Here is a 14,681-nt window from a genome sequence, read left to right as displayed (position 1 = left end):
AAAGATTGCTGATAAGTGAAGAAATTTACATAAGTCTAACGACAAGTCAAAACAGACATTTGGATAAAGAGAGAATATCAAATTCGACCGTTAGTTACTGGACTAAAATTAGTTACTGGCCTAAAATGTTGCAGTATGTAATGTAAGCGGATCCAATTTCAGCCATTAGTTACTGGCCTAAAATGTTGCAGTATGTAATGTAAGTGGATCCACATTCGGCCGTTACTTACTGGCCTAAAATGTTCCAGTATGTAACGGAAGTGGACCCAAATTCGGCCTTAGCTACTGGCCTGAAATGTTGCAGTACGTAATGTAAGCAGATCCAAATTCGGCCGCCAGTTATTTGCCTAAAATGTTGCAGAATGTGCTGTAAGCGGAAACCCAAATTCGGCCGTTAGTTACTTTGAACTACAATGCCCTCTACTGGAAAAACACCAATTTCAACAACTCTGTTTTGCATAATTTGCATTTTACTCAGTTTTTATTTAAACAATTTTGTGCGATCAAGTATGGTCAATGTTTGTACTGCACATTTCAGAACAAAACATGGAGTCAATGTTTTTGTTTCTACAATTGTCATTCTGGAATCATTTTAAGGTGATTCTTTCGTTCAAGAAGTTGAAGTGAGATCTACTCTAAACTTTTCCTGATCATTTCCTTCATGATAGTCAGTGAAAATGTGCGCGCAATATGAAAGATAAGACACCGTGCTCGTTTAGGAGATATAAGTGGTCTAGTGGTCTTAAATGTGTCCCAGTTGTAGTTGCATTAAATGGCTTTCTTTTTTTGTTAGATGGCTACAGAAAACCTGCGCAATAGTGTGGCGAATGCCTCAAATGATCCATTGCCAGAGCCTCCTCCGGAGGGGGGAGAGAAGGCTCCTCAATGAAGACATTGCCATGGCAGAAGAACCACAAACAAATAACGTAGGGAGCCAAATAGAAAATAGTGAAACAAGAAAAACATCGCTCACCAGTTGATAAAGAAGCACAGAGGTCTCGAGCTGACATTCTTACTGAATTAAGCCGGGTCACAAGCAAGCTTCGAAGGAGGGAGGCTCGTGATGAGGCTTTCAGGCGGGGAGGAGAAGCTGGTTCACGTCAGTTCTCTCACAGATTGAGGCAGCGTAACAGAGAAAGTAAGTACGTCAGTCCATATATTGATATTAACTAGAATTAAAATTAATTTCAATTATTCTCTTTCAAAGGGAGATGTTATAATTGTGGCCGTCTGGGCCACATCAGAAGTCGGTGTCCTGCCACAAGAAGAAGGGGCCCTTGCAGTGGCACTACATTAATTTTTAAAGCAAAAACAGTAAATGTCCACCAATCAAGCGATGAAGCGTGTACAGTTTAAACTGCATACATAAACCAGAATGTATACCTGCCAACTCTCACGCATAATGCACGAGTCTCACGCCTGCAGAGTAAAGGTGCTCACATTTACTGGTACATTATGTGAAGTTTACTTGGCTTCATTCACCAGACTAAATCGTAATATCAATAGCTAAACCTTGCTTCACATTTCATAATTATTTCTACAGTACAAAACCTCTATACATAACGGTATACATTTCGGATGATTTACCTATCCGTAAATTATTGATCAGTACTACTGCCGTTAACAAAAGATGAACAGAAAAGCCACGATAAGGTCTTTTCTTTTTAGAGTAAGTAAAAAAAAAAAAAAAACAACACATATGCAACATATTTAGTCATTTAATTTCATTGATATTAATTACTGTGATTAGCAGCTTTTCGAAACTCCATTGGAAACGAAGTTAATTTTTAGTCATCCAAAGTTTCCAAGGCGATTTGAGTATCAAATCCAAGAGAAGACAGGAAAAGTCAGCGTAACAGACGCCCTTAGAAATTCAATGTGCCGGTGCACGCACTATGGTGACAGCTGTTCTTGTTTCTCTCACCTTTCTTCCTTTCGAAAACGGGTCAGAAAGAAATACCAATACTGAAGGGTTGGTTTCTAAAACATGTCTAAAAATCGATGCTTCCTTGCAACTAATTTTTTTTCACAAGGTTAAGGTTGAGCCAAACATTCCAATAAAATTTCCAAAGTCTTTATGGTGAAAAACCGAGACGGGCTCGAAGAGCAGAATATTTTTCAATTATAACTAGTTTAAAACGTTCAAACGGCTAAGACTAGATTGACTATCTTTCTACAATCAAGCGTGATTGAAAAGTGGTGTCTTTCATAAGGATATTCGTGTACAATTTCTTTAGCACACGCTGCTAGCTAGCTTCTTGCGAACAGTATTAAAATCGTAAGGAAGTTGAAATTGTGATTAACACAGCCATCTTTTCTCATACCACATAGCTCAGTGTACCGTCTAAATCAGCCTTAACGATCCACGGCTTCATTAATGGTTAGTTAGCAGCATTGAGTAAAACAAATAATGTCATTTATGAAAACAAAATAAACTAAGGAGATCTCTTTAGAGGTTAAGGATGACTTTTTTTTTTATATTTTTGTCTATAATTCGTATAAACATAATTTAAAAAAGCTTTTTTAAAGAAACATCATTATGCCCAACACCACTTAGGACGAGAGCAATATCATACATATAATATTTTGAAGCAATCATTGAGTCTATTTCTAATGTGATACAATAAGTACCACACTCAATAGATTTCAAGTTGTTTACAGATAGTAGAATTGCGTAAAGTAAAAGCAGATTTACATACCTTATGGTTTTTTTGTTTTTGTTTTTAAAACCTGCGTCAAGCCTATTCCGCTCTCTTTGAATACTATTAGTCTGCGATTTGCGGGAAATTATTCGATATACATGTAAGCAAGCGCAAAGTCAATTACAGACTTTGAAAGACATTTAAGGTGGCTCTATACAGACATAAAGCGATGATGGAGTAACTTTTGGTGAATTTATACTTGGCATTGCTCTCATAAACCTTCTTGGGTTTTTTTTTTCCAGTTCGTTAAAATCTTTCAATCACTTGACAATTACACTGTTCACATTACAGGTTAGTCTTAACATAAGAAGATATCAGTTCTCTTTGAATGTTGGAAAATATCCTATTTTCGACTTACTGAAGTGATGAAATCAAGCCGTGTCATCTTAGTTTGTAAATGTTATTTGATTAAATCAGAAAGCTTAATGATAATTGACTTGTATAGGTTTTTTGATGAATACAAGCTCTATAGCAAGTAAGAGAATTTGTCGATTGAAGTCATTTAAATAATCAATTTGGAGCGACATATTTACTCTAGAAATACACCGTGATAATCATTTTACATCTTATCCTATAAGCGACCTCAAGTACCTACGCACTCTGTAATATAGCTATTTCTTCAATATCATATCTCTTTAATAATCCCAACTTCGTACTTAAATAGAGTGTTCTCGAAATTGTCAACTGGCGAAATGTTGTCATCTCATCCAGGATAGCTCCATATTAGCAATTTAACTCACAACAAGGACTAATAATATCGCAAAATATAGCTCCCTTCATACAATTTGGTATTGAACGGACTTCTTCACGTAGAATGCAATGAATATGACCTACGTACTTGCGGTTTGGTCTTGGGCTTTTAAGTATTTCTCAAATAAAAAATGCATATCGTTAGTGATATTTGTTTGAGAACGACAACGACTTCCTCGTTGTTTGCGTAAATTATAAGGTTACATAAAAAACATTTTTTGTTTAGTCACGATGTGAATAATAGACGTGGTCACACCACCCTGGGTGAAAATGACTTCCCCAGTATAAATTTCCCTTGGTAAAATAGCAAGGGTTTTATTTTACCTGGATAATTAAGGTTACAGATACCCTCGTGACTTTCGAGGGCAAAGCAGGGACGATGGAGAGAAGAAGAAGAAGAAGAAGAAGAAGAAGAAGAAGAAGAAGAAGAAAAAAAAACACAAAAAAGAACAATTACACTTACCTGTTAGCTATGATTCGTGACGTGTGGATCACAGCGAGACAGCCGCTAAGCATTGCTCAGACTCAATGCCCTTTCTCGGTCAGAAAAACGCAGTAATCTTGCAATTAGCCCTCTTGGCTTTAATCGGTTTCGCTTTACTAATACGATGAACTCTTTGAAACTCAATATTGTTAGCAGGATAATCAAAGCCATGGTCGTTCCTTCCCGATGTATCAATGCAAAGCTTTTGAGTGTCGCCTCCGTCCTCATCCATCGAAGGACTGGTTTCCTTCATTCAAAAAAAAAAAAAAAAAAAAAAAAATCAGGTTTTCTCTTCCGTTGTACGCTTCAGCATAAAGTTGTTTTCAATGAAGCTCCACAGGCTCCTTTATATTTGAGACCTTGATATGTTTGATCTTCTTTTGCGGCTGCTTAATCTGTTCGTTCAACCCAGTTAAAACTGTGTCCATATTTTTGACTTTGGTGTCCGGTTGCTTCTTTGAATTTTTCTTCCATTACGCTGGTGTTGCTTTTTAGTTTTCCCCTCCTCCTCAATCTTAACACCTCTGTCACACATCCCATTCTAAGTGGTCTCGATGATATCGAGTTTCCTGAGTTTGGCAATAATCTTATCTAGTTTGTCTGTCCCGTCGTCCGCTATATTTAGCGCTCGTAGCACTTCGTCTTCGTCTTTTGTTCGATTTTCTGGTGAATTGGTCTTTCAAGAAATGGAACTATTTCTTTCTACATGTTTTCGTTTAACATATAGGAAGATGTTAGCTATAGCCATGCAGGGGTCAAAGGAAAATTGGCAACTCGATCAGGGCTAAAACAAAAAACAAAAAAAACAAAAACACGTCAAAGCGCTGCTCGTTCCTGTCCCAGTCTCAGAAGAAGCATTATATTTGTTGAATTTACATAACAGTAACATTGACAAATATAATAAAGGCGTAGCTTGTGACTTATGTATAATAAAATCGCTGCTTAATAAATTCATTCAGTTGAGTATGGTAGACTCACAGAAAGTAAAAAAAAAAAAATAAATAAATAAATAAAAAAACTTGAATGTTTTGCTAAACATCGACCGTAAAGAAATTTATGTTCAGGTCATAATAAAATATTCTGCAAAAATTTTGTAATCGAAGTTTCGTGGGAAACTCTCAGATGTCAATGTGAATACAAAGTCAGCCATCCAACGTGAACCGGCGGCAGTGCTGGACTTGTCAGTGTCAACATTACCAAAAGCGGACGGCCTCAGTATATATTAAATAGATTGTCCCCGTAAATGCAAGCCATAGCGTAGTCTGCTCAGCGAGAGAGAAAACATTGAGTGACCTTATTTTTCTAGACCCCCCAATAAAAGAAATTGTCATATGCCCAGCTTACTTAATTTTCTAGATTTCTATCTCAAATGCCTTTCAATATATTTGCTCAAAGTGTTCCACACAAGTCAGTATCCGAAAGTTAATACAGATAGATTCAAGAACTCTTACGTTAATCGACTAATTTTTAAATACAATTTGGCTATGTAGGTACTTTTTTACTCAAACACTCAATTGTGACATAAGATATGTATTTTTTTATCTTGTGAAGAAATAAAGACTTTTTTATTTATTTATTACAGTAGGTTTTGACAGTGAGGCTAGTTCACAGTGGATTTGAAGTGTACTTAGAGAAAGCTAACCGAAAGTATAATGACTTCAGGTCTTCGTGGTTTCTTGAAAAAAGTGATAAACTAGGATTTTTTTAAATATTTGGTTGAGTCTCAACAACAACTGACCTATAGAGTATGAACACTACCAAGAGTAAGATTGATATGTGGCGACATGTAAATTATCCACTCGATTTCAGACGAAAGCTCAACACCCTAAGAGGTAATATCAATTTTGAAGAAAGTTTTAATTCACGACATTCGTGTTAATGCGTCAACCTTTTGAGTGTTTTTTTTTTTATGACAATTTTGGTATGAATTTCCTGTCAAAATATCCCAAAAGATAGAAAAAAAAATTACCAGAAGAGAAGAAAAGAAAATTGCGGTTGGTCCATATTTTTAATTACTTAAAACCTAAAATGAAAAAACAAAAAATAAAAACAAAAACAACTTTTTGAAACAGTATCGATACATACAATAGGCTAGCATGACCTTTAATAATCGGTTAAAAGTCTACAGCAGCTAACCTGTAGAATATGATGTTTTAAATTATTGGAGTTGTAAATATCATTTAATTTCAATTGTGTTTTCTTTATCGTGGCATAACTGCATACAAGTTAAGAGCTAGCTCAACTGAATACATTTTTGGCTAATAAAGTGTACTGACCACACTAAGTAGAGCTGTGTTGTATATTGTAAGAGTAAGATTAACCTCTAACGATATTATTTTCGGGTTATAATCACCCACTCAATTTCAGATAATACCACGAAACTGGAACAAAATGTTCGATCGGGATTCGTGTAGTCATACGTCAGCTATTTCAGTAGATTTATGATAATATCGGTTTGAGTCATTTTAAATTTCCTGTAACTAAAACATGCGATAAGTAGAAAGGAAAGTTAATGAAGAGATGTGGAAGTGGGATGTTTGTGGCAAGGCTAGGTACATGCTAAGATATATTGCGATGACCTTAAATGCCGTTATACGTTTAAGTGGGTACTTAAAATAGAGTGACCTCTCATAGCAAAGAAGAAAAACCTAAAACAAAACACGGAATAATGACAACAAAAGATACTGGACCAAGGGTAATTCAACCGTGAGGATCGATTACATTGCAAAAAAGGGTAGGCCAGGCTTTACCGCTGCGAAAACAACAACAGCTTCAGAATGGTATATAAAGAGACACAGCCTTGGGAAAATCATAATGACTTTTCGCTTGTCTGCAATACTCAGTAGCTGAAAATACTGGACGGAAATGGCGGAGTCAATCGTTATTCATTGTTATAGTAAGTACAAACGATTATAATGATGTTCATTTGCTCAATTAAGTAAGCTACTGTCGCTTTTTGGGGCAAAATTAGTTAACAAAATTTGTCAGCGAAATGTGGCCAGAAATTCAAGAATAGTCTTTTGTGTGCACTTTTTTTTAGCTTTCTCACTTCGCTAGTTCAGCTCACACAGCAATTCATTTCTTTGTACTTTAAGTCTTAAAGACTGAGAACGCTCAGAGCACAAAAAATTCTTTAAAATACTGGGTTTTTTTTTCAACCGAACGTGTTTGACATGTTGGAATCTATTTAAATATTTTTTTCGTCTATTGTAACTAACGTATTCATGCTCCAAGTCGTAGCTAGCAAAAGGGAGGGCGACATACTATGATTGTCAAAAGTCATATTTATGCATTTACAATTTCTACCCCAAATGTAGGTAAACTGATATAAGAAAGCATTTTAAAATGTAACTTTCCTATCTACAAAGTCAGCACTCCTTTCCTATCGCAGATCTTTCAACTGTTTCTTTTAACAATAAACGAAAACGATACGGAAACCTTTATTTGGTCACCAAGTGACTCTTTCTGAGGTAAAGAAGAAAAAAAAAAGAAAATATGAGGAATACATGCTCATGTCCTTACGCTCAGATCAGTACGCTGTCGCGATATCGCCGTGTTATTGCAAATTCTACAGCCTTGCCTTGCCTTATTAAAGAAGAATCATAAGATTTCAGAGCTCGAAAATATTGCCCATGACCACCTTTTCCCACACGTCTTACTTTCTCTTTCTTGCTTTGAGCCCGATTTTATCCTCCTACGTAGTTGGGGCCTTGAACTACCCTTAGGTATCACACTTGCGTTGGTTTCTTTTTTAGCCTCCAGCGTATAGTTTAACGCAGCAATAGCTAAGATCACAGTTTGATATGGAAGAAACAAAAATTATAGGGCTCGCCAAAAATGCTTACATCATATTAAGGGTGGGAGTAGAAGTAGTTCTTCACAATGGCAAAATGTTTTTACCTCTAAATCTATGCTTCCTGCGACAAAACTGGAATTACTAACAAAATACTAATCTCTTGTCTTACCTCATTATATCGGTTGTACTTTTAGGGAGAATTCGTTGTATTCGGAGCAGTCCGAATTATTGTTTAGGCATTGTAGCCTTCATTTTTTCTTCATTTTCATTGGCTCTAAAACAAAGGGTCACGGGTTCTCTAAAGTTTCGATTTATAGGATCAGTTAGGAAAGTAATTAGCACCCAAAGAAATTGAAAGTTATAAAACATCTTAAAACTTAACGGCCCAAGTATAACTACGCCTCAAAATCTTTGCATCATTTAAATTCCTGCCGGTCAGGTTTTACTTACTGATTATCAAAGGATTCGAAATAATCTGCTGTGGAGAGGAACAGGGAGTGGCAGGGAGTTCTTACTTTTGTAAAATTGCGACATTTACCGTTACATATATGCACTTCACGACGTTTTACTTATGACGCGAACTGAATCTATGAAAATGAGTTTCTCTCAGTGGGAAATCGTGCTTCCACAGCTCATGGTTTAATTTAGGGAGCGATATAACATCCGTTAGTAACTTTCTCTTTTCATTAGGCGACTATCAATTATCACTTATCATTTTTTTCACCCGGTGTAATATTTTTTTACAATTAATTCCTAAAAGTATTAATGAATTACGTGATAGTTCCGTTGAAATCTTGTGTATTAAGTTTCTATTTAATGGTTTCCACTGGAACCTGTACAATTCCACGAAAACAGGGGCATTTCTTGCTACAGAAGTATTGCTTAAAATCTACCTTCTGATTACTCGTTGTACACTGAAAAATAGTTCTTCTTTCCGGTCACCGTATTTCTCTTCTCGTCTTTCATAATAGTTAAGTCAATGAACTAAATGTGTCCATTGCTTTTCTCTTAGATTGCGGCTGCCCTTCTGTTGGGTGGTGTGGAAGTTCAGTCAAAGCTTGTCAGCCTTAGTTCATTCTGGAGAGAGAAACACCATGGCATAAACACACCTTGCGGGGGTAATCTGATAAGAATTTCCACCATTCTGTCGCCAAGCAACGCCGATACCGAACAATTACAAGTAGAGTGCAACGGGCGAGACACACGTAATCACCTGTCCAGTAAGTAAATAAAACTTAGTTTAATTGTCCTATTTGAGAGCGATTACAAACGTTTTGAAGAAAAAAGAAAGAGGAAGTAAATGTTACAAAGAACAAACCAATTAATGAACAATAAAACCAGCGAACGAACGAAAGTTAAATGGATGAATGTTCTGGAGAAAATATTGTAGACAACGACTTGGATTCTTTGGTTACATTACACTTGTAATTTGATCCTAGAACTTGTGATAAGCGATTTAAGTTGGGGACGAAACCGTTTTTGCTTTGGTTTTGCCTTGGTGCGCCCAACCAAAGGGAGGTAAATTCAAAACTAATCGTGAGTTGCTGCCAGGCGTTTTCCGCGCGCGCTTGATATTGGCTCTTGTGTTGTTTACGCCTTTTGTGATTGATCATCCTCGGTGACCCAGGGGTAGTTAGTCGGGTGGAAAGGATTTCCGTGGGCAAAAGTGTACTGTAAGAACGGGAGAAACCCTGCATGGGCAAGTACTCTTACCAATCAAATGCGTGAAATTCAAATGCTTCCGGAAATAAGGTCCGGTAAGAGTTATTACCCAGGGGTTCTCCCATTCTTATAGTCAACCTTTGCCCAAGAAAATCCCTTCCACCCGGTGTCTAACTGGCCGTGGTTCTCCGAGCATGGTGATTGATCGGAGTATTTTTATTACTTACTTTCGGTCTAACGAGAAACCAGTCGTAAACCGCTTTATAGTTGATTGGAGTATGCATAATTGTGTATCTGATTTCGCATTTTTCGTACATTTTTCGATGCGACTGATATACTATCATTTGCAAGCGGAGGCTCATAATTAAATACTGAAAGCATAAATAATCAAAAAAGTGAAAAGTTTCCCATGCAAGCCTTTAGGTTGAGTTTACAGCTGAGTTTGGTTGTACAACAACAACTGTGTTGTTGTTCAAGACTTTCCGTCGACTTTCAGTCTGCAAACAGTCTGAGTGGCTAACAACTTTTGCTTTTGCTGGGATATTGGCTTTTAGTTGTATTTGATCACCAGCTATTTATTTAGTTAATTAGTTTGTAAGTTATTCTTTGTTCATTTTACAAGGATTTGAGGTCGTAACTCGGACTAATGGAAGACAGTGTATTCAGTTCACGAGCTGGAACGATACGAAATATGCGCTAAAGGTTATTAAAGGAAACAATACGGTTTTCGAGGTAAGCGGAAAAGAGCCGGCTGTTGAATGCGAATTTTATATATCTCCATTTAAACCTGCAACCGTGATTGCGAGAACGTGAAATAAACTCCTAGACAGATAGGGGGTGGCGACTTTCTTACATAAGCTAGTTAATAGCTTGTGCCGCTCCAAATATAAGAAAACGAGCAAAAATTTTACCCATTAGATAGCTTTATCCAGCGGGATAAATGCTATTCAGTGGAAAAAAAGTATTTCGATTTATAGATTTTATCTAGCAGATGACAACTTACTTTTGGACACACTGGTTCAGGTCTGGAAATTGGCATGGATTTTAGAGGCTGGTTTTTAGAATTGATGTTTAGCAATAATAAAATTATTTTGGTCTGAAGAAAGGACCGGCATTTGGAGAACAGTCCGGCACATTTCCTCAAAAAAAAAAAAAAAAAAACGAAGAATAACCCCCTCTCCGATTTATTTTCTTCTTATTCTTTTTTTCGATTCATGCGCTCATTACAAAGGCATTAACCTTTAAGACCACGAAAATATCAATCAGTTTAAAAACAAAATCACTACCTGCTCAATCTCATGAAAATGTAATGTGTCTTACTCATTTCAATTTTTTTAAGTATTCCTGCTGGTATACAATTGTACTCTACCTATGAGAAGAGTGGGAAATAATGAACCTCTTTAGTCAATTCATTCCCCCCTTTCCTGCCCGCCCGCACAATTTTGAGTACTCGAGATCTTCACCGCACAGCATTTTTACTTCCTTTCAATGATAAGTTCATCGGTAAAGACAATAAAGTTGTGTCTACTATATCTACGGAGGACAAAAATCAGATAGTAGATCCACAATATAGAGTACTGAATTTCATCTGAGATTAGGTTTGGCGTGAACTAGCTTTAATTAGAATGAAAGTAAGCCCAGAACCAAAGAAATATTTTGTTGTACCATGGATCATTTGAACAGTTTGTTGGTCCCGCCGTAAGACTTTTGTTGGTTTGATTCAGGGTACTTCCTGGGTTCGATAGGGTGAAAAAGTGAAAATACATTTTTTTTGACCAAATAGAATTTGGGGATTTTATCTAACATTTGCTGAAAAAAAAAAAAATTGAAAGATATTGAAAAAAGCGCGAGATATTTAGGAAAACGTACTTCCATATAAAAGTATATAAATAAAAAAGGTGCCATAATCTTCTTAGTGCGAGACGCCCCAGAGGAATTTTCGCGGCAAAACGCTTCATCCAGGAGCTCTTATTTCAGAAATAAGCATATTTTGTTTACATCTCGCCCGCAGAAAATTTCTCACTTCGAATTTTATATTCTTCGTGCTTCCCACATGGAAAAGTCATCAAAAAACGAAAAGAGCCTGTGGATAAAATCCTGGAAGAAGCCAGGGCCTAAGAAAAAGGGAAAGATAGGTTTCAGCGAAGATCGAAAACGTGATCTTGCAGAGAGCAGCAAAGGCTCTTGGTTCGACCAAGAAACTCTAGTCGACGTTGAAGGTTCTGTCGAAGGTGATCCCGAAAAACTGGAGCAGCGGCCTTCAAATTAATCCACTGTTATTGGATCAAGTACACAGAGGTCGATTGCTGTGCAAAAGTCCTGCAGGGTTACTTTGCAAGCGTCCTGTGAAAATATCAGATATCATATTCTGCATCCTCTGGGCCGATTTCTTTCTTCTGCAGCGCGATAAAACCAAATAACGTTTTACTGCGCTTTTGTAATGAAACAGTGGCATAAAATCAGCAGAATTAGACCGATGAAATAGAACTCACCAGAAGTGCATGAGCCCATGTGTAATACCGGAGATAGCGCGTTCTTTCGTGGTCCTTTCTCTCGCTTTTTGCTCCGCTCCACGCTATCTTGAAGATTTCTTACGAAGAAATCACCATCGTACCTAAATAACAGTAAAAATGCGATTTTCTTTCATTATACATTTCCTTTGATACGAAATGAATAATCGCTTTAGCTTGAAGCGTAAATTACATTACACGCAATCAAAACGGACAACCTACCCAATAGATTTCATCTCTGATATCAGTGCACTCCTTAAACTCTCCGCTGATGGGCTTTCGGTTTCGTTAGCCTTGGTTTTTCCCCGTTTTCCTGGTTGATTTTTACGTTTTCCTTTCGCCACTTTCCCCATCTCGCTCGATCAGAAACAGCGGAGTCTAAAACGTGTCTGCAATGCGATACTTTTGCCACGAAATTCTGTGCAATTGTTGTTGACGCCATGGGGTCCTGTTGCTCGATTGGCTCACCACGTAATGAGGTGTAATAATCTCCTGTAGGGACTTGTTTTTCTTGCAAACCTTTATCGAGCGAAAACTTGCACTTGAATTTTGGAAGAGTATATCGACTTTGAACGAATTAATAGGGTATGTAGTTTTGACGGTATGGGCACCTCTGGGAATGACTGATACATAAGTATGCTTATGGCTAGGCTTAAAGGGTTAACCTCAATGAGGCAAAAGCCCTTGATTCATCAAATTCATTCCAATTTTAATTCGTCCTCGAAAACAAATGGCGGACCCTAATTTTGCTTACTCAACGATGGGTTTTCTATCCTCTCCTGAAACATTTGCGTTCTAGTCAGACTCAATTTGCGCCTAAGCAAATGAGCAAATACAAGAGACTATGAGGTAAGAGAGCGAATCCCCCATACATGCCCCTCATCCTATGAAATTTTTTTTCAAACTATTTTTGTTTGCGTTGCTATTTTAATGACGACATCTTATTTAAACTCAATGGCAGATTATAATTTCCCAAAATAGCATGGCGCGAACTAAAAAAAGATTAAAAATAATTGTCATGGGGCACAGGGATTCGCTGTCTTACCTCATAGTCTCTTGGCAAATGTCATCTCTTCAAGTGCTACATCTGTCAATTTCTTGAGTAACCTTTTTGTGAGATTAATATCATGTTATTTAATTCACAGAGACAGGATTGCTCTACGGCTTCTGGTGAGTTCCTGTTCAAGCAGAGGTCTATTCGCCACAAGTGAATATTCTACGCCTATGAACACGGTGTAAATGGATTGTATTTAACTTGCCTTTGTGATGGAAGAGATGGCTTGTATCTTATTGATGTCAATCCCAGCACAGCAAGGAGGGATAGAAGACTCCGGTTTAGAAACCGTATGTTGAATTAGAGTAAACTTGATAGCAATCCACACAAAAAAAAAAATGGATCAATAAAAGCGTAACTGCTTTGTTTTTGGAGGAGATGTGGTCAATATGTGTCTGTGTGTTAGGGGGAGGTGGGTACTCAGTAAATTTTCGGTAGGTATTCATCCAACTTTTGGTGCCCTAATCTAGCCACCAAATATCCTAATCCTATTTATGCTAAGACTTGGAACTCTGCCTTGATTTCCACAAAACATTTTTCTCATCGCGTTCTGTTTACCCTATCTCATAATACACTGCTTGGAAAAACACCTTTCAAGTGAAAGATACTTCCATAGCATACATATGTGACACCCCCCCCCCCCCCCCCAAACAGTGTTTCAAGTCACCATCTCAAACTGTCACATTTCATTAATGACAAATTAGAGGGTAGCGGTGTTTTTCTGTTTTTCCAGCATGTCTTGTAATTTTTACTTTTTAATATGTTCTTGTGCCCATCTTGTCTCGCCTCGACTAGCTTTGTGGCTATCTGCGTGACAAGCAACTTTTATCTGAATTTGTAAAATAAATTGTTGTTGTCATAGGGTATCCTTAGCCATTTTAAGAGGCACTTTCATTTTTTATCATGTGTCACCCCTCGCTTGATGTTAGTAGATATTCCCTTCTAAGAAATGTCGTAAGATCTCATTAAGATCTGAAATCTTAATGAATCCCACCCAGGCAAATTTTCATGTTTCAGAATGAAATAAATTTTGGCATATTTAGCGTGTTTAACAACTAATATTAAAAAATGTTTTATGCCAGTATAAGGTACCAATAACATTCTAATACCTGTCAAAGTTTCGCATTTTTACCGGAAGTCAGTACCATTGACCGAGAAAGGATTTGGGTCGGTTGCTAGGAATAGTTGAAAATGCAATATTTTGAGGCAGGGTCTCTGGAGTAGGGCAGACAAGACAAGATGGGGGAAATCAAGGAGATTTTGCAAGAGGCAGCATTTGAGGCTTTTCGAGCTGAATTTTAAAAAAATTTGTAGGTTTTAGTGTCATTGTCCCGTTTTTATCTGTTTCTACCCATGTACTAATTCGATGTTCTTATATTTTTTATAGCTTTGATGCCCCTGAAGGGCTTCTTTGTTTACTGGAGAAGTTTGAGCTCAGGCCTTGGAAAAGCCCTGATGAAGGCCGATCACTGCTTTAAAAAAGGCTAAGGGCCCTTCTTTGAGTAAGTTGCTATAGTTTCAAGTACCAAATGCTTCTGCTGCATAAGTTTCTTTAAGAGCGTGCGATAGTCCTTAAGATTATCATTATTACCTATGTTTTCACAGCATAGAAGTTTGAAAGCCCAATGCACCTGGAGGAGGTTGCTAAATAATGGAAATAAAGGAAGACAAATGACTCTGCTCTAGTTTTGTTGATAATGCTTACACTGCAGACAATACGATA

General features: G+C 37.2%; 1 long non-coding RNA gene across 1 annotated transcript; it reads left to right on the top strand.

The window, feature by feature from the left end:
- The first annotated feature begins 8,537 nt into the window (after positions 1–8,537).
- On the top strand, positions 8,538–13,328 carry LOC146460295 (uncharacterized). The gene is made up of 3 exons (XR_014857670.1): positions 8,538–8,952; positions 10,017–10,126; positions 13,050–13,328. It is a non-coding gene; the product is annotated as an uncharacterized LOC146460295 (long non-coding RNA).
- Positions 13,329–14,681: the final 1,353 nt, after the last annotated feature.

The sequence above is a fragment of the Pavona decussata genome, unplaced genomic scaffold, assembly GCF_977016875.1.
Source record: "Pavona decussata unplaced genomic scaffold, jaPavDecu1.1 SCAFFOLD_214, whole genome shotgun sequence".
NCBI classification, from domain to species: domain Eukaryota; kingdom Metazoa; phylum Cnidaria; class Anthozoa; order Scleractinia; family Agariciidae; genus Pavona; species Pavona decussata.
Note: the sequence above shows the minus strand (reverse complement) of the source record. Positions and strands in the feature narration are given on the sequence as shown.